At 35.8% G+C, this 21568-nt stretch overlaps 2 long non-coding RNA genes across 2 annotated transcripts in view; both read right to left on the bottom strand.

The window, feature by feature from the left end:
- LOC121031692 (uncharacterized) overlaps positions 1–21568 on the bottom strand; it is a 276759-nt gene that overhangs the window by 20392 nt on the left and 234799 nt on the right. The gene's annotated exons all lie outside the window — the stretch shown is intronic.
- The window catches only part of LOC121031694 (uncharacterized), an 11948-nt gene continuing 6235 nt past the window's right edge, over positions 15856–21568 (bottom strand). Inside the window, exon 2 of the long non-coding RNA XR_005790852.1 lies at positions 15856–15929. This is a non-coding gene — a long non-coding RNA (uncharacterized LOC121031694). The remainder of the gene's footprint in view (positions 15930–21568) is intronic.

The following is a 21568-nucleotide window of genomic DNA, read 5'->3' as shown; positions in this document are numbered from 1 at the left end:
GCTACAAAAGGCCATATTTCATTTTTTCTCATTGCCACGTAGTATTCTATTGTGTATATAAACCACAATTTCTTTATCCATTCATCAGTTGATGGACATTTAGGCTCTTTCCATAATTTAGCTATTGTTGAGAGTGCTGCTATGAACATTGGGGTACAAGTGCCCCTGTGCATCAGTACTCCTGTGTCCCTTGGATAAATTCCTAGCAGTGCTATTGCTGGGTCATAGGGTAGGTCTATTTTTAATTTTCTGAGGAACCTCCACACTGCTTTCCAGAGCGGCTGCACCAATTTGCATTCCCACCAACAGTGCAAGAGGGTTCCCGTTTCTCCACACCCTCTCCAGCATCTATAGTCTCCTGATTTGTTCATTTTGGCCACTCTGACTGGCGTGAGGTGATACCTGAGTGTGGTTTTGATTTGTATTTCCCTGATAAGGAGCGACGCTGAACATCTTTTCATGTGCCTGTTGGCCATCCGGATGTCTTCTTTAGAGAAGTGTCTATTCATGTTTTCTGCCCATTTCTTCACTGGGTTATTTGCTTTTCGGGTGTGGAGTTTGGTGAGCTCTTTATAGATTTTGGATACTAGCCCTTTGTCTGATATGTCATTTGAAAATATCTTTTCCCATTCCGTTGGTTGCCTTTTAGTTTTGTTGGTTGTTTCCTTTGCTGTGCAGAAGCTTTTTATCTTCATAAGGTCCCAGTCATTCACTTTTGCTTTTAATTCCCTTGCCTTTGGGGATGTGTCGAGTAAGAGATTGCTACGGCTGAGGTCAGAGAGGTCTTTTCCTGCTTTCTCCTCTAGGGTTTTGATGGTTTCCTGTCTCACATTATGAAAAATTGCATGCTAACCAAGTGGACAATCTGGAAGAAATGGATAAATTCCTAGAAACATATAAATGATCAAAACTGAAACAAGAAATAGGAAACTCAAACAGACTGATCACCAGCAAAGAAATTGAATCAGTAATCAAAAATCTCTGAGCAAACAAGAGTCCAGGGCCAGATAGCTTCACAGGGGAATTCTACCAAACTTTTGAAGAAGATAGTATCTATTCTTCTCAAACTATTCCAAAAAATAGGAATGGAAGAAAAACTTACAAGCTCATTTTATGAAGCCAGCATTACCCTGATACCAAAAACAGACAAAGACTCTACTAAAAAAGAGATCTATGGGCCAATATCTCTGATGAACATGGATGCAAAAATTCTCAGCAAAATACTTGCAAAACAAATCCAACAGTACATTAAAAGAATCCCCACGATCAAGTGAGATTTATTCCTGGGTTGCAAGGGTGCTTCCATATTCACAAATCACTCAACATGATACACCACATTAATAAAAGGGTAAGAATTATATAATCCTCTCAATAAATGTAGAAAAAGAATTTGTCAAAGTACAACATCCATTCATGATTAAAAACAAAAACAAAAAACCCTCAACAAAAGGTTAGAAGGACCAAACCTCAACATAATAAAGGCCATATATGAAAACAAACAAACAAACAAACAAAAAAGCAACAAGCTAATATCATCCTCAATGGGGAAAAGCTGAGAGCTTTTGCTCTCCAGTCAGGAACAAGACAAGGATGTCTACTTTTACCACTGCTATTTAACATAGCCCTAGCCTCAGCAGCCAGACAACAAAGAAATAAAGTATGCAAATCAGTAAGGGAGAAGTCAAACTTTTGCTGTTTGCAAACAACATGATACTCTATGTAGAAAACCTGAAAGACTCCACTAAAAAATTGCTAGAACTAATACATGAATTCAGTAAAGTCACAGGATACAAAATCAGTGTACAGAAATGTGTTGCATTTCTTCTTTTTAAAATTCTATTTATTTATTTTGAAAGAGAGAAAGAGAAAGGAGGAGAGAACCTCAAGCAACACTGAGCCCGATGTGGGGCTCCGTCACATGAACTGTGAGATCATGACTGAGCTGAAAGTCAGACACTTAACTAACTGAGACACCCAGGCACCCCATCTATTGCATTTATATATACTAATAATGAAGCAGCAAAAAGAGAAATCAAGGAATCAATCGCATTACAGTTGCACCCAAACCATGAGATACCTAGGAGCAAACCTAACCAAAGAGGTGAAAGATGTGTGCTCTGAAAACTGTAGAACACTTATGAAAGAAATTAAAGACAATATAAAGAAATGGAAAAGCATTACATACTCATGGATTGCAAGAACAAGTATTATAAAATGTCTATCCTACCCAAAGCAATATATTCATTTAATGCAATCCCTATCAAAATAACATCAGCATTTTTCAGAGCTAGAACAAACAATCCTAAAATTTGTATGGAATCACAAAAGACCCTGAATAGACAAAGCAGTCTTGAAAAAGAAAGCAAACCTGGAGGCATTACAATTCTGGACTTCAATTTATATCACAAAGCTGTGGTGATCAAAACTGTGTGGTACTGGTACAAAACCAGACACATTGATCAATAAGACAGAATACAAATTCCGGAAACGGATCCACACTAATCTTCGACAAAGCAGGAAAGAATATTCAGTGGAAAAGAGACTGTCTCTTCACCAAATGCTTATGATTTTACTCATATGTGGAATTTGAGCATATGAAATGAGAGAGAAATCAGAAAACAGACTCTTAACTATAGAGAACAAACAGGGTTACTGGGGGAGGCAAGCAGGGGGATGGGTTAAGTGGGTGATGGGTTGAGGAGGGCACTTGCTCTGATGTGCTCTGGCTGTTGCATGTAACATTGAATCACTAAATTTTACGTCTGAAACCTGTATTACACTATATGTTAACTAACTGGAATTTAAATGCAAACTTAAAAGAAAAAAATGATAATACCTTATACCTTTGTTATAGAGTGGATCCCCCCATTTCCTTTTCTTCCTCGTTTAAATTATTTATTTTCTTGCATAAAAATATTTGTTACAGAAAGGAATAATATTATATTAAAATGTTCATAATTTATTCACTAAGAGAAATAACTGATAGTCTATTAATACATAAATTTCTACATCTTTGTAGTATGTGCATGAGCATGTAAATGTGTGTTATATGGGTATACTAAAATATGGTTGTACTCTCATACTCTTTGTAACCTGCTTTTTCACTTAAAAAGGAAAATACATTCATTTGATTTAAGAATACATTATCTTAGACTTTGAACTTGGAGTCTCAAGTGTTATAACAAACACTAAAATTTTACTCATTTTATGAGAAAGTATAAAAATATTAATAAAATTTATATCAATTTAGTTTATTATAAAAATGAAATTTTAGATCCTCTTATGAATTTATTCCAGAATATAACCTATCACTAGATAAAAGCTAAGACTGCGATACATTTTTCATTGTATGAATATTTAGAAAAGCTGTTTCTGTAAATATCTGAGTATACAGTATTTCAGGTATCTGGAAATTATACTTGATTGATTGCATATTCTTTTGACTTTTAAATCTTTCTTTCAAACATGTAATTTTGCAATGTTAACAAATACATTTCAAACGGATATGGTATAAATGAGCAAAAAACCATAGGAGGGTAATTGCCTAGATTGGGCCAGGGTGGTAGCTCAAGGAACATGTCTATTTGTTACCCCTTGCTCAGATCCAAGGTGAGCCTGGGGTGCTGCTTTGGAATACTTTGTAGCTATTACATAGAAGCCTTGATAATCCTCCATATTTGGTGTTTCAACCAGCATTGTCCCTTACGAGCCAGGAGCCAGACCTTGAAGTGGATGTGACATAAAAGAAACCTTCACTCTGGAGCTCTTGCCTGTTTCATGTCTTTCCTGGGTTTGTTCATAGACCCAATCCCTTACATTTACTTGATTCTTTATTTGTTTTCATGTTGGACCTAATTTCACCTAGTTCAGAGATTCTGAATTCACTTTTCAACTATCTAAAGTTATTGTTAATCAGTCAGCTCCATGTATTTCTTCTCATAACTCTGGCTCTCAAATTTCCAGATTGCTTTGAAGGCAAGTTCTAACCTCAGTTACTTTTTGTACTTTTAAAAATTGCCTTTTAGACATTTTCCCTAGAAATAGAAGAGCAATGTTGTTGACATATTTATATTGTATAAAACTTGGTGGAATTACCTTTATATATTCATATAGATATTCATATTCATATACACACATTCACCGCAAAACTGACTAGAGGCATTATTCTCTCTTTTTTTGAAGGTTTATTTATTCATTTTAAGAGAGAGCATGAGTTGAGGGAAGAAGCAGAGAGAGAGGGAAAGAGAATCCCATGCAGGCTCTGTGCTGTGAGTGAGACCATGACCTGAGCTGAAATCAAGAGCTGGACACTTAACCAAATGAGCCACTCAAGCGCCCTTAGAGGTATTATTCTCTTATTCAAGATTATTTTTATTATGGAAGTTTTTGACTCCAAAGTAAAATTATTTTATTTCAACTCCCAAATTCTGACATTCCTTCTGTTCTCTTCTATATTTTTCTACGTTGCATTCACTATCACCTACCATGTTATTTATAATATATAATTCTACTTATTTAAATATAATTAATAATATATACATATAACATACAGATAAATACTTTGTATATGTCTCTCTATATTTATTATCTGTCATCTCTCACTAAAATGTAAGTTCCATGGAAAAAGTGGATTTTTTCTATCATAGTCTTAGTTCCTAGAGTAGTAATTTAGTTCCCAGAGTAGCAAAGCATATGCACTTGATACATATTTGTTAAATGAATTAGTGAACATATTAATAATTGTCTCTCTCTTAAGGTTTTGTTTTAGCTTTTTTAAAGTATTGAATGTTCAAGGAGAAAGTAACTTTTGAATTTTGAATGAGTAAAAAATAGAACTCTTGACTTGATATTATTAGCACCAGCAAATCAGAAAGAAATCAATAGTAGGTCAGCTCTGTAATTTTGTAAGAAAATGTTTTCAATCCACAGTATTAGCATACAAGATGAAAAATAAGGTGGAAGAATTTTTCTATCATTGTTCTAAATTTAGTGAAGCACACCTCAGAGGGGAAAAAAGGCAGGGAAAAGGGTATAAAAGGCAATCACTTCAAAAGTCTGAATCGTTAAGGCTATTTTCTCTTACCTTTAAAAATACAACACAGACAGTTTTAAACCTCTCAAACCTCATATTAATATGTCCAGTATTACTAAAAACCATGGTATCAATGCCAAACCATTCATCCATCCAGTTAAATATGGAATAACTTAAACAAGAAGAATATAACACTGCTCACATTACTCTAAGAGATTACCCAAGCATTTACAGTTGTAAAACAATTCCAATATGAAATAGAAATAGAGGATAGAAACTGGAGAATCTCATGCATGTGCCCCAGGAAGACAAAACTTAAGGAGTGAGACTGATTTCCCATGGGAAACTGATAGTGTTGGAATTTTCTTGGATGATGGGAGGTTGAACAGAGGTATCAACCTTGGGAAGTTTTGCCAGAGTTATGAATGGGAGATGATCTGGGTTACATTGGTTCCATGAATTGGGCTAAATTGAACTTTGTTTGTGTGCCTGGACTGATTCTGTCCGCTCAGGAAATTTTCAAGGCTGGTCTCCATTTGGCTTTTTATTTTAACTGACTCTAACTGAACCCTACCCTGTTTATGTTCCCTGCCCATAGATCTGACCTATCCCAAACGCTCAACAGACTCCTCTGTAACTTGCTACAGTTTGCTTGTCCTGAATTACAATTCCTCTGCTATTCCCAAATAAATTCATCTTTTTGAGCTGGCCTCAGTTTACCTCTTTACTTAGATTAACATAGTCTCTACAGGGAAATACTGGTCCTATTAACTATTATCAAAATAGCTTGAGGAGTAGAGATAGATACTGTAATTACATTCTTTATCTCACATTTATCTTAGCAGGTAAAAATAGACCAACATTAGCTATCAAATCATACCATTCTTTAATGATAACATTGGTTAAATGTGAAGCCACATTATACAAGGATTGACACACCTAATAATATGTAGGTTCTATATAAGAGTCTTATATGATTACTTGCTTTTCTTCACACATCTCACCAGAGTCAATCTTTCAACTTTTATTCTCTTTTAAGGTGCATTGTGTAAGCAGCTGTACAATTAGGATTTGACATTTAAATTCAGCTCCTCAAAATATAGTCAATAATGTTTCACCATTGCACACTTTTAGCAGTTGTCTGTTGCATAATCAGCATGAAATCTAACAAAACTGTGTACCAAAGAAACTCAAAGACATCTGCCTAACTGCTTTATTGAATGTTTGAGCAATTCTGTGGAAGCTTTGCCCACATCACCTGTGGTGGAACAGATGTGGCTACTGTGTGAAGCATATATTTAGGGTTATAGAATACCTGCAAGAAAGAAATTCTAAATGCAGAAACATATATTTTAGCTTATGAAAGGGGCCTCAAGGGAATTAAATTACCTTCTCTTATTACACAGTTATAGGCTGAAAAGTTCATACCATGCAAGACAGGTCCTGCTGAATAAGGATTTTATATTGAAGAACATGCATAAATTATAGTTTTAAAATTTCTTTTTTTTTTTTTAATTTTTTTTTCAACGTTTATTTTTTATATTTGGGACAGAGAGAGACAGAGCATGAATGGGGGAGGGGCAGAGAGAGAGGGATACACAGAATCGGAAACAGGCTCCAGGCTCTGAGCCATCAGCCCAGAGCCTGACGCGGGGCTCGAACTCACGGACCGCGAGATCGTGACCTGGCTGAAGTCGGACGCTTAACCGACTGCGCCACCCAGGCGCCCCTAAAATTTCTTATTTTTAAAAAAAACACTAAAACTCTATTTTAGGTATAAAACTGAAAATCACAATGAATAAAATTTTTGTGAGGGGTTCATTTCAGTTTTATTTTAGTTTTTATTTTTTTATTTAAAATTTTTTTAAAAATGTTTATTTATTTTTGAGAGAGAAACAGAGTATAAGTGGGGGAGGGGCAAAGAGAGAAAGGGAGACACAGAAACCAAAGCAGGCTCCAGGCTCTCAGCTGTCAGCACAGAGCCCAACATGGGGCTTAAACCCATGAACTGAGAGATCATGACATGAGCCAAAGTTGGGTGCTCTACCCACTGAGCCACCCAGGTGCCCAATTTTAGTTTTTGTTTAAACGAATCCTTATCAAGAGAGATTTTTAGGGAATTATGGAAAGTGTATTTTGTAATATTTTAAGTAATTAAAGTTTACAACAGCTCGTTAGTACTTCTATGAAAGGATGAGGTAGTAGAAAAAGTAAAAGTTATAAAAATGAAATAAGAGTGCAGGAGAAGGATTCTGTCACAGTGGGACCCTTATCTTCCACCCCTGTCGTATATAGAGGAGAGACTGCAGATAGACTATACTCTCAACCACTGTGAATCTGACAAGAAGTACATATGAAGCATATGCTCGTTACTGTGTAAGAAAATACAATAAAATTTAGGAGAGAAAAGTATCCATATACCAATGGCATCCAACTTTTCATTAGGATCATTTACCTCCTTACACTTTAAAAAGAGATTTATTCCAGTATAGTTGGATCTACAGGATAAAGGTAAGGCAATGATCATGAAATTTTAAAAACATTTAAGAATTTATATGGAAATATATGGATGAGGTAGATATTAATATGTCCAAACTTTATTAACTTTATAATTTCATAGAGAGCTACCAACCCTTAGATAAAATTTTATTAACCTTGTAATTTCTTAGAGAGCTACCAACGCTTAAAGCTACATGACTTTCAATTTATCTTTCCTCCACCCAATCAGTAGTAAGACTGGACATAAATCAACATTAGATAGCAATCTTAAATGAAGATTAATTAAATTAAAATTTTAATTAATAATTAAAATTTAATTAAAAAGAATGATTTAAACATAATTCAGTATATACATTATTTGGTTATGATAAAATCAGCAATTAACCTTTTGAATTAAATATTCATATTGTTCGTATCTCATAATTTACCACACCTCTGAAATCTCAAATATCTTAGCCTTTGTAATTTTTATTAAACCTATTATTTCCTGGGGTGCCTGTGTGACTTAGTCACTTAAGCGACTAACTTCTGCTCACGTCATGATCTCATGGTCCATGGGTTGAGCCCTGTGTTGGGCTCTGTGCTGACAGCTCAGAGACTGGAGGCTGGTTTGGATTCTCAAAAATGAGTAAACATTAAACAAACGAACAAACAAAAAACCTATATTTCCTCCTTTCATGGGGAACTGACAAAAGAGTTTATTTAAAAAGATGTGACCAGATGTCTAGTTGTCTAGCAGTCTCTTTTGTCATGTTTTGGGGGTTGTGTTATTTGGAATTTCTTATAATGGTTCACTTAACTTCTTTGTTGAATTGATTGTTGTTTCTAAAGTTTATTTATTTGAGAGAGAGAGAGGGAGGGGCAGAGAGAGAGGGAGACAGAGGATCCGAAGCAGGCTTTTTGCTGACAGCAGAGAGCCTGATGTGGGACTTGAACTCAGGAACTGGAAGATCATGAGCTGAGCCAAAGTCAGATGCTTAACCGACTGAGCCACCCAGGTGGCCTTAATTGTTCTTTCTAAAGCCATTATATTTTTCTGTTGGGTTTACTTCAAGGAACTTCCAGAGCCAGGGAGTAGCTCTCTTTCTTTTTTCTTTTTGTCCTTCTCCTTGTTTGTTTCCTCCTATTGTCTCTTGTTTTATGTCCCCCTTAGCACTGCACACATTCTGTCTTCTTTCTCTCCTTTTTGTTTTCTTAATCCTGCAAGGTAGAAATGCTTATGCACTTTTTCTACAGAAATCCAAATTATTTTGAAAGGAAAGACCTAACAAGTGGCAAATCAATCTGTATACCAGTTGGCCAGATTACAAACCCTCCATGTTGAAATCTAGAACATGGGTTCCCTGAAAGAAGTAATAGGTCTTAATAGGTCTTAATCTTTGTACTTTGTGACTAATATAAGATATATATATATAATATAATATAAATATTATAAATATATATTATAGATATATATATAATATAATATAAATATAAATATTATACATATATATTATAAGTATGTGTGTGTGTATATATATATATATATATATATATATATATATCAGATACTCATTTAGTAATTTGAACCTAGACCTGTTTTATTTAATATGCTGCCTTAGGGGACAGAAAGGAAAAATGGAGGTGAACAATATTGTAAAAAAGAAAAATAAACAGAATCTTGGGATTGATAAAATATTAAAGAGCAGAGAGTCAAGAGAATCAATACTTTGGGGGCCTGACTACTAGAAGCAAGGTGGTTTGATGAACAGTGATAATGTATGTAGGGAGGAAGGATTGTAAGTGTGCTTTAGAATTTTTGAAACTAAGTTTAAATGGAAAACATTCAGAAGTATTTTGCAGATTGAAACCTATTCAGAGATCAAAAACTAAGGGTGGGTGTGAGTGAAACTATATTGAATAAATGTTTGAAATACTGATTTTATTCAATTTTAAAATTTGCTGAGTTATGTACAGTTATAAATGCAGTTTCTTCATATTACTTTGGGAAGGATAGCTTCTCTGTTATTAATTTTTTTAATGTTTTTATTTATTTTTGAGACAGAGAGAGACAGAGCATTAGCAGGGGAGGGGAAGAGAGAGAGGGAGACACAGAATCTGAAGCAGGCTCCAGGTTCTGAGTTGTCAACACAGAGCCCGATGCGGGGCTCGAACTCATGGACTGTGAGATCATGATCTGAGCTGAAGTCGGAGGCTCAACCGACTGAGCCACCCAGGCACCCCAACTTCCCTGTTATATGTGTACATGGACCATTTGTGGAACAATGATCAAGTTATTTCAAACCAAAAGGATCACTAAATGACTTTTGAAGAGTATTTAACCTTCCTCTATTAGAAATAATAACAGACTTTCTTAATTTCTCACAATTATATTTTTACATTTTACATCCTTTTTTTGAAATTGTGAAAGGTTACCTACAATAAAATTTAATTTTTCAACTTTTTTTTTTTTTAATTTATTTTTGGGACAGAGAGAGACAGAGCACGAACGGGGGAGGGGCAGAGAGAGAGGGAGACACAGAATCGGAAACAGGCTCCAGGCTCCGAGCCATCAGCCCAGAGCCTGACGCGGGGCTCGAACTCACGGACCGCGAGATCGTGACCTGGCTGAAGTCGGACGCTTAACCGACTGCGCCACCCAGGCGCCCCTTAAAATTTAACGAAATAAATAAAGCAGAGGGGAGTCACGGCCTTCATATTTAAAGTTTATTAAGCATATTCAGGGGTACCTGGGTGGCTCAGTCAGTTAATCATCCGACTTTGGCTCAGGTCATGATCTTGCAGGTTCATGAATTTGAGTCCTGCACCAGGCTCTGTGCTGACAGCTCAGAGCCTGAAGCCTGCTTCAGATTCTGTGTCGCCCTCTCTGTCCCTACACACGCTCATGCTCTGTCTCTCTCTCTCTCTCAAAAATAAATTAAAAAAACATTAAAAAATAAAGTTTATTAAGCATATTCAAATTTTTATTATTTTATAGTATAAATAATAATGTGCATTGATGTTTTGGTCTTAGTATTTTTCTTCTGTTTTAGGTAACATATGCTCCATTCATCAAACAACAAATAATATCCATTTCAATTTATTATTCATGGTAACTCATGCCTCTGAATATTAAAGAAATCAATACGCATATCTGTGGGGAAATGGCAGTTGTGACAATGGTGGCAGAGTCATATTTTGTAAGGCTTTTTGGAATATTAAAATCAACTTTCAGATTTCTTACAGAAACTTTAAAAAATTGTTTATGATGGGGGCACCTAGGTGGCTCAGTTGGTTAAGCGTATGACTTCGGCTCAGGTCATGATCTCACCTTTTGTGGGTTCGAGCCCCATGTCGGGCCCTGTGCTGTCAGCCTGGAGCCTGCTTCGGATTCTGTGTCTCCTTCTCTCTCTGCCCCTCCCCTCACTTGTGCTCTGTCTCTCTCTGTCTCTCAAAAATAAATAAATGTATATAAAAAAATTATTCATGATAAATTGGAATCATAATTCTATTTAATTAAATTCTATCTATACCTTTAAGAAATTTTAAAAAATCGAATTTTGACATGAATCTTAAATATCAGCTAAATGGCTACCATTTTTCAAAAATCAATTTTGCTTTATTTATTTATATGCAATGTTTTGGAATATTGGCTATGACTTATCAATCATCCACACTTATATAAAATATGCAGGGTTGGAATACTAAATGAGTATGTTCCAAGCATAAAGACTGCGTTTCAAAATAATTTTTCATCTATTCTCCTTCATACTTTATTTAATCTCATCACTGACTCCTGAGTGTTACCTCTTAATTATATACTATATATTTTTAATTCTTACCTATATCAATCTACTGTCTTCTCCAATTGGCTAATCTAATAGCCTATGAACTCACTTAACTCTGGGCCCCATCTTATACCACCTTGTAGATGCTACTTTTAGGCAAAAGGCTTGAACCCCACATTTGATGGCACACAGGAGGACCTCTGTTGGCCTGGGACTCTCCCCAGATTCTCCAGGGGTTTCTCGGGACTTACTCTTGGTGGACCAACTCTGGTACTACTTGGGGAACTGATGACCTCCAGCCAAAGTTACTTCTTGATGAGAATCTGAAGCCCCAGGGGGAACCCACCATACTGCCTGCCCTTGCTGGAAGGGCAACAGGGAAAAATGTGAGGCACTTTCATTGGATGGGGGCCAGCAGCTTGGGTGGGTGAAAGAATTCACCTGAGGCAGAGAGAAAGAGGTAGAAGTTTATTGAATACAATGTGAGGGAGTGGTGGACGGGACAGTCAGGAATGACTGTCTGGGACAAGACAGTGCTGAGGGGCCACAGTTACAGGGTGGGATGAGGGAGCATGGGGATGTATGGATTTTTCTCTTTTGGTAATCTTAGTAACTGTGCCTGGTTGTAACTGGTCAGTTAGAGCCTATGGCTATTTTGAAGTGGGTCATTTAATGAGCCTGTTTTCATTCATCTTGGTGGTCGCTGTGGGATCTTCTGCCTTGCTTAAGTTTCCATTGCTCAAGGCTGTTGCTTAAAATCAGTCTCTACACATATATTATCTAAATTTATATTTTTCAGCACGCACATTATATTGTGTCAGAGTCAAATCCTTTCCCCCTTCATCCTGTACTCAAAACTTAAAAACCTTCAGTGGATGCCTACTGGTCTTAGAATACAAACTAGCACTTTTAACATGAAGTTGACAAGGACCTGTGTGATTCGATTCTTCCTTCACCAGCCTCATCTAGATTCTCTGCACTGTTTCTCCACATGGAAGAGAAAATAGTAGGAGTCTTCTGACCTAGACCTTGTTATGTAAAGGAAAAAATATATATACTGGACACTTGTTAAAAACATCAAGGAAGAATTCATTCAAGACTATTATAATAGAAGAAAGAGATTGAACTCAATTAAGTTGAAACAAAAGGGGAAAGAATTTTGAAACCCTGGGGTGAGCTAATAGTGAAGGATGTTATTGGGGATGTTATTGGGGATGTTATTAGAGGATGTTCATGGGGAGGTTGGTCAATGTGATTAGGCCATCTGTGTTTTCTAATTGTGGCTTATTGAAGTTATACTCCTGCCCATCCACAGAGAGTAGGAGACTTGGAGCCTTACTTTTTTTTGATGGTTACATTTCAAAGGGATAGCTTCCAGGTTCTTGAGAAAGGCATTCAGAGGCTGTATAAGATTTACATCACAAAGGAGTAGAAAAAGAATTTACAGGGGCGCCTGGGTGGCGCAGTGGGTTAAGCGTCCGACTTCAGCCAGGTCACGATCTTGCGGTCCGTGAGTTCGAGCCCCGCGTCAGGCTCTGGGCTGATGGCTCAGAGCCTGGAGCCTGTTTCCGATTCTGTCTCTCTGCCCCTCCCCCGTTCATGCTCTGTCTATCTCTGTCCCAAAAATAATAAATAAACGTTGAAAAAAAATTAAAAAAAAAAAAAAGAAAAAGAATTTACAGTTGCTAGTTTTCTAAAGTAAATGCTGTATAAAGAGACATCAGGGGCCTATCACCAGGAATAAGCCTGTCTAAAGTTTAGTCAAGCATATCTTGGTCAAATAGAAGATTTGGAATTTGGAAATCCCCCTCTCTACAAAGTCTGCTTTGAAAATTATTCCCTTGCTGTGGAGTTACTAGGATTTTAAAACTGATCAAAAGTATTATTTTACTTGATGGTACCTGACTTCTGCTTTCTCAGGGATAACAAGAAAAAACACAATGATTTAAGAGAGTTAAATCACAGCGATAATGAATAAACTCTCGAGACATTGCTTAATATAGAGTCTTAGAGCTCAGGCTCTGATGTTGGACATTGTATGAATAGCACTTCTGCTTTCTTTCTCTAACAGTCTTTCTATTACCTAGTTTCTTTACCTGTAAAATGGAAATAATAATAGTGAGGTGTCTAAATGTGGTGTCCCAATCAGATGGGGGGCCCCAAATGTGGGGGTGACGATTAGGTGAAAGCTGGTGTCTTGGGCAGTGATAGAATTCACCTGAGACAGAACAAAGGAGATAGAAGTTTACTGAATACATAGCAAGGGAGTGGTGGGCAGCCCAGCAAAGGAGAGGCTGTCTGCTATGAGGCAGTGTGTAGGACTGTTTTTAGAGGGAGAGGGTGAGGAGGTATGGCAATGTATGGAATCTTCCCTTTTTTGGTACCTGTGCCTAGTTGTTAAGTAGCCCTTTGGTCACTTAGGGCCTATGGATATATGAAGTGGGTCACCTGATGGGCCTGTCTGTATTCAGTGAGGTGGTCGCTTTGGTCCTTTTCTAGATTCCATAGCTCAAGCCTGTTTGCCTAAAAGCAGCTTCTACAAATAGCACTTAGATGGCAGGATTTGTGAGAGAGTAAATAATGCATGTAAATGCGTTAATAAGATTGGCTTTTTAGCAGGTATATAATACATGCTAGCGATTATTTTTTATTGTTAATACTGTTGTAAAGACTTTGTTTTGCTTCTAGAAATGGAATAGTAGTGTTGGCTATTCTAATATTCAAACTAGGTAAGAGTTAAGTGGTCTCTTCAAGTGGTCTGACCTAAAGAATGAATGAGAAAAAGTGTACGAAAACATAGTAAGGGATCTAACCTTTTTCCTCCCTATATCTCCCATGCACTTCCCTCAAAAAATTAAAAAGAAAAAAAAAGGAAGTAACTCTTAGAATCTTATAGTTTCTATGGGAAAACAGGCTATTCCAACTGATTGGCTTTGGTTTCTGGACAAGGTGCATGTGTAGCCTTTCAGTGAGGGCATACCAATCAGTTATTCTCAAGAGTCCTAATTGCTTTACAAAATGTTTATGTTTCATTACAGTCAACTGGTCTGTCTTTTAAATGATGATAACAACCTATTTCTCAGAGATGATGGTGAACATAAAGGATTTAAATAATACACCATATGAAAACTATTCATATTTTTCTGTATTTGCATCTAATGTATACATCTGTCTAGTTCTCTACATTTACACAAAAGAACAGGTATTTACAATTTATTGAAATATACAGATAATTTATATACAGGGAGAAGACTGTTTCCCTGTTTAACTGACTTTTATGATGTACCCTGTGAGTTTCTATTAGTCCCCTATGGACATGTATTTTCCCCAGCAAGCAGTGAAATGACATACTTAAATTTGGATGGGATGGCATACCTGAGAATATGTGATTTTACACAAGTGCAGCCCAGATTAAGTCTTGCCTCAGCTTTTAAATACCTGATATTGGATGCGCTCAAATTAATATTCTGACTTCTTCGAATAACCTGATTATATTAGTCTATACAAATGAGATTAAGAAGGTAATGTATTAAAATGTCACATAATAAATTTCCGAGTACAACATAAATGACATATAGAGAAGAAACTATATTGGCCTAAATGTCTTTGATTCCCATGTTTAGCAACAGTAACTGAAAGCCAACAACATGATATTAAACTGTAATTGTACACACACAGAAATGTTTCTGAAGATCTTGCCAAAATATCCAATGGTGTAGGATAAAATTGCCTAGGCTTCTCTTTGGCTCCATTTCAAAAGCATAATTAGTTTTCCTGGTTGTTATTTTTGACTTGCATTTTTCAAAGCAAACAATAACTTATGGAGAATTACTAGGCAGATATGCATGTGGTATTAAATCATAATTATATCTTGAATATTAATCTTACCTTTGTTGTAACATTTGAAAATATCACAAGAAAGTTAAGATATATATTTACTTATATTACAAAGTTAGTGGCATAATGTATATTGATAACCATAGAAGAGAGTCTTTCTTTTTTTTAATTTAATTTTATTTTTTTAAATTTATATCCAAATTAGCGTATAGTGAAACAATGATTTCAGGAGTAGATTCCTTAGTGCCCCTTAGCCATTTAGCCCATCCCCCCCCTCCCACAACCCCTGCGGTAACCCTCAGTTCTCCATATTTATGAGTCTCTTCTGTTTTGTCCCTCACTAGGTTTTTATATTATTTTTGTTTCCCTTCCCTTATGTTTATCTGTTTTGTCTCTTAAAGTCCTCATATGAGTAAAGTCATATGATATTTGTCTTTCTCTGACTGACTAATTTCATTTAGCATAATACCCTCCAGTTCCATCCATGTAGTTGCAAATGGCAAGATTTCATTCTTTTTGATTGCTGAGTAATACTCCATTGTATGTATGTGTGTGTGTGTGTGTGTGTGTGTGTGTGTGTGTGTGTATACACACATATATACCACATCTTTATCCATTCATCCATCAATGGATATTTGAGCTCTTTCCAGACTTTGGCTATTGTTGATAGTGCTGCTATAAACATGGGGGTGCATGTTTCCCTTTGAAACAGCACACCTGTATGCCTTGGATAAATGCCTAGTAGTGCAATTGTTGGGTCATAGGGTAGTTCTATTTTTAGTTTTTTGAGGAACCTCCATACTGTTTTCCAGAGGGGCTGCACCAATTTGCATTCCCAGAGAAGAGAGTCTTTCAACAAGATTATGAGCTATGGAATCTAGGAAGTTATTTGAATTAAATTAGGCACATGAGCATGCAAACATGTGTACACAATGCCAAAGTGACTAATGATAAATAAACAAATTCAACAGTAAATAGTGGCCCTGCTCTGGTGGCTGAATTGATTTGACTCTGACAAGACAAAATCCAAAAAAGAGCTTCCCAATTCAAGCAGTTTATCTTGACTAATGTTTTTTTATTATTTTTATTTTTAAATCTTCATTCTGGGGCAGACAGTCTTTCTTTTGGGAATAGACATAGGAGGATAATGAGGTTATAAGTGAAATACTTAAAATTTCATTTTGAAGGGTGCCTGGGTGACTTAGTCAGTTAAATGTCTGACTTTGGCTCAGGTCATAATCTCACAGTTGTGAGTTCGAGCCCCGTATAGGGCTCTCTGCTATCAGTCTGCTTCGAATCCTCTGTCTCCCTCTCTCTCTGCCCCTACCCTGCTTGCTCTCTCTCTTTCAAAAATAAACATTAAAAAAATTATTTTTGAAATGAAGGTAGCATTTCTTATATAAACAAACAGAAAAAAGATACTTTTGAAGATTGCCTACCTTCTTTAGAGGACTGATCTTCCTAACTCATGTGAGAGTTTAGATATTTTGATTCTTTAAAGTGGGAATAAATTGATTTAAAAGAGATTTAAATGCATATCACATATAAATAAGTAGGCCTCATTTTCTAAGATCTCATCTCTTCGGGCAAATGAAGTAAATGGAAAAGACCTATCGTTTTTATTTTTGTGTGTGTGGTTTCTGTCAAGATTTTTAATTAGTTAATTATTTCTTACTAGAAAATAAAATATATAAGGTTTAAGAGACTAAAAGTGAATATATTATATTGAATGCAATGAGGAAGATATATATGATAATAGGATATATAGAAGGATATATAGGTTATATAGGATATATAGGATATATAGAAGGATATGTATTATTAGGATATATTGAAGGCTGTAAAGTGGTATGAGATATCCTAGTGTGTAGGAGGTCAGAAAGCAGGAATCCCAGGAAACTCCTAATGATTTCAGCTGTGTGCAACAAAGATGTGTTTGTTTTCCAGCAGATCACTGTACATTATTGACCATGAGCTTCTGGGGAAATAATGACATTTTATTCTCTTCTGTCTTGCATAACTTGTACAAAGTCTCTCTATAATGAAAGTAAATCCAACTGGAACTCTGGAACTCTGCTGGCAATGGAGTCTATCAAATATACTTTGAAGAACAAGGAGAGAATTGAGGAGAGACAGAATGGTTCACATATCCTGCTAGAATTGTCTACTCTGTGGTCAGTGATTATTTAATCTGAGGTCTTATATCTCCTACCTTACACGTAAAATATCCTTTGTGCATGTAAATAATTTACACGTCAATTCATCAAAGAAAAAGTATACGTTGTGCAGAACTGTTTTATCTATGGTTAAGATGGTATTAATTTTTGATGATTTTATACAAGACTTAAAATCAACAGATTTTCTTTTGAATCTTGTTTAACAATGTATAAATTCGTGACCAAACCATCTCAGTTTGCCCAGGGTTGAGGAGTTTCCTGGTGCTGTGAATTGTTTTCCCTCAAAATTCATATGCTAAAAGCCTAACGCCCAATGTGACTATACTTGGAGATAGGGCCCTTAGGAGGTAATTAAGGTTGAATTCGGTAATAAAGTTGGGGCCCTAATCTGAAAAAAGAGATCTCTTTCTGCTCTCATCCAGAGGAAAGTTGATGTGAGGATGCAGTGAGAAAGCAGTCCTCTGCAAACCAGGAAGAGACACCCATCAGAAACTAGACCTTCCAAAACCTTGATTTTGGACTTTTCCCACTCCAGAACTGTGAAACAAAATGAAGCCATGAAATCTGTAGTATTTTGTTATAGCAAGCAGAAAAGACTACTACACCGAAGCAGAGGACTTCCACTGCTAAGACTGGAGAAGACCTGGTCAAACTGGGATGGAATGCTGGATACCTTAGGGTATCCTTTTGAATGAAAAATGTTGTGCTATAGAAGAGCTTAAGGTAGGGTTAATATTCAAGAAGTTTCAAATATATGATACATTATATTGATGTGAGAAACAAAGGAAAAATTAAAAAAAATTAAATATCCATTCTATTTACAGCGCATTGACAAGTCCTTGAAACAGACAGAGTGACCTTCCTCTGGGACCTCAGCTGCCTCCATGTTGACATTTTCCTAATGGCAAAAGGCAATCTTAGCTTAACATTATTCTGACCTCTAGGATCCTGTGAGTCTGCTTGAAACAAATAGAAATTCCTTTGGAAACTTCCTTTGTCTCTACCCTCCTTCCCCAAATATATGTTAGCAATCATCCTTCAAACATATGGCCCACTGATATACATCTGAAGGGTCTCATGACTGAGAGTTTACTAAAAGTAATAAATGACTTTTTCCTAACAAAAGCTAGCTCCTCAGGGTTCTGGAGGCCTTGTTTGGAAAATTCCTTGAAGTCTTGTGCTGTCCCTATGCCCCTCCCAACTTGAAAGTATATAATTAGTCACCATCACAACCTCAGTGCTTCTCTTTCTGCTGATGGGTCCTGTCCCCGTGCTTTAATGAAACCACCTTTTTGCACCAAAGAAATCTCAGAATTTCTTTCTTGGCCATCAGCTCAGAGCCCCAACATTTCCACATCAATATGATATCTAATTGCCATCTGAGCATCATTTAGGTGAATCATAATTGTCTGTGTGTCTCCTGAGTATGTACTTTCTATTCATAAGAGAAAGGAGTAACATTCTTTCCTTTGAATCGTCTAATCAAAGATTAATTTTTTTTCATATTTTAACATTTCTGAAAGCAGTTACAATCTACATCTTACAATCAGTGACATCTGACAACTATTACTGACAGCATTTTTTCTCTCTCTTCTTTTAAAGTTTATTTATTTTGAGAGAGAGAGAGAGAGAGAGCACATACACATGTGTGGGAGGGGCAGAGAGAGAGAGAGAATCCAAGCTGGCTCTTCACTGTCAGTGCAGAGCCTGACACAGGCCTCGAACTCACGAACCATGAGATCATGACCTGAGCTGAAGTTGGACACTTAACCAACTGAGCCACCCAGGCACCCCTAGCATTTTTTTTCTCTTAGTAGATATAAAATACTGATGCAGCCTATGATTCATGTTTGTCTTAATTGTGATAGAATATGTAGTGATATTTATTAATGTGTGCACCTACAAAAACCTAGACATATGTGCATACACAAATAATCTCTATCATTTTGATTGCCTAGGAGAATATTTGCTGTTATACTCTTAAATTGGATTTTGAAACTGAATAAACAGCTAAGCTCTAAGTCTAAAGGAACACAGGGGAATCGTCTTGGCAAAAAGAGAAGAAAATAGAAAGATATATTATTCACTGAGATATTTGGGTAATACTTTGATCACTGCTTATAAGTCACTCAGGTCCACAGGGAACTACTGAGCAAACTTCTCATCATAATGGAGGCTTTTTTATTTGTTTGTTTGTTTGTCACTGGCATTATCCCAGGAGATGAGAAGTGCCTAGCTTTGGATAACTATGTAGAAATGACAGGGAAAGGGAAATATGTGCTAGATCCCAAACAGTTTGACAGAGCCTCCAAAAGTGCACTACTAAAACACATACCATTCTTTGGTAATCTGTATCATTCCAGATAATATTAGTAAATCTCTTGATTAAGTAAAAAGAAGTTGGAATTGATACCATTGTTTTCAGTAAACTCACAAGATGATTAACAATTCCATGTAATTTAGAGAAGATGGAGTGGGTCAAACAAAATTTTGCATCCAATCATTTGGAAGTATAAAAAGATAATAATAAATAATGATAAATAAATAAAAACAAATAAATAATAATAAAATGTGTCCCTATGTAATATGTATAGATACTTATGGATATATCCACGGCTGTAAAGACCATTCAAAGAGAAAGCATTTCCCAATGAATTCAACTCTCTACAAGAATGTTTATACAAATTATCTACTTTATAGGACCACTGGGATTTTTATGAACTCTTCGTATTAAAGTGAATAAAGGGAGGGAAAAGATTGCATTTTCAGTGTAAAATTTAATTGGTAGAATAGAAAGTTGATAAAAAGGAAATACATTAAGTACACTCTATTTTAAAGAAGACGTATAGTATCTATATAGAGTACCCAAAAGGATTATAAACAATGAGTTGTTACAAATAATGTGCTAGGATGCTTTAAAGCCTACTAAGAAGAGATTTGAGTTTCTGGAAAGCATCCCTTTTATTGCCTCAAGCAACATATTAACCTAATGAAAGTATGTATGCCTTTGACAGAAAGACTGCTTAATCCTAGAACTACAGACAGATAAACCTTGAAAAGACCACACAAAATGACTTGATCTAGGTCATTGTGGGTAAATGTGTTTAAGAAGAGGAAGAAGAAAAGGATACTTGTACAGAAAGAGAATTGCATTACAAATGCAGAAAATTTGAGAACAAAAACAGGATAGAAGAAAAAGTAAAGAAAAGACAGTCTACAACATGGGGGAAGATATTTGCAAATGACATCTCTGATAAAGTACTAGTATTAACGCCATATAAATGACTTCTACAACTCAACATCCAAAAAACAAATAATTGAATTTAAAAATGGGCAGAATACATAAGCAGGTATTTCTCCAAAGAAGAAATGCAGAAGGCCAACAGACACAATGAAATGATGCTCAACATCACTCATCACCAGAGAAATGCAAATAAAACTACAAAGAGATATCATCTCATACCTAACAGAATGGGTAAAATAAAAAAAAAAAAAAAAAAAAAAAAAAAAAAAAAAACAAGAAACAGCATGTTGGTGCGGGACGTGGAGAAATAAGAACCCATACACTGTTGGTGGGAGTGCAAACTGGTGCAGCCACTGTAGAAAATGGTATGGAGGTTCTTCTAAAAGTTGAAAATTGAACTACTCTATGATCCAGCAGTTGCACTACTGTGTATTTACCCAAAATACAAAAAACATTAATTCAGAGGGATAAATGCATGCTGATGTTTATTCTAGAATTATTTATAATAACCAAAATATGGAAGCAGCCAAGTATCCATTGATAGATGAATTGGTAAAGAAGAGGTGGTGTATATACACACAATAGAATATTATTCAACCATAGAAAAGAATGAAATCCTGCCATTTTGCAACAACTGGGACAGAACTAGAGAGTATTATGCTATGAGAAATAAGTCAGTGAAAACAAAGACCATATGATTTCACTAATACGTGGAATTGAAGAAACAAATGAGCAAAGGAAAGAGAGAGAGGCAAACCAAGAAATAGATTCTTAACTGTAGAGAACAAACTGATGGTTACCAGAGGAGAGGTAGGTGGGGAAATGAGTGAAATAGGTAAGAAGTTTAAGAGTACATTTGTCATGATGAGCACTGAGTAATGTATATAATTGTTTAATCACTATGTTGCATACCTGAAACGAATACAACACTATTACATATAATATAAATAATGTTAACTATACTGGAATTATATATATATATATATATATATATATATATATATATATATAC

Source organism: Herpailurus yagouaroundi, unplaced genomic scaffold (assembly GCF_014898765.1).
Source record: "Herpailurus yagouaroundi ecotype Mexico unplaced genomic scaffold, PumYag 141, whole genome shotgun sequence".
NCBI classification, from domain to species: domain Eukaryota; kingdom Metazoa; phylum Chordata; class Mammalia; order Carnivora; family Felidae; genus Herpailurus; species Herpailurus yagouaroundi.
This window is presented reverse-complemented; position numbering and strand designations above follow the sequence as displayed.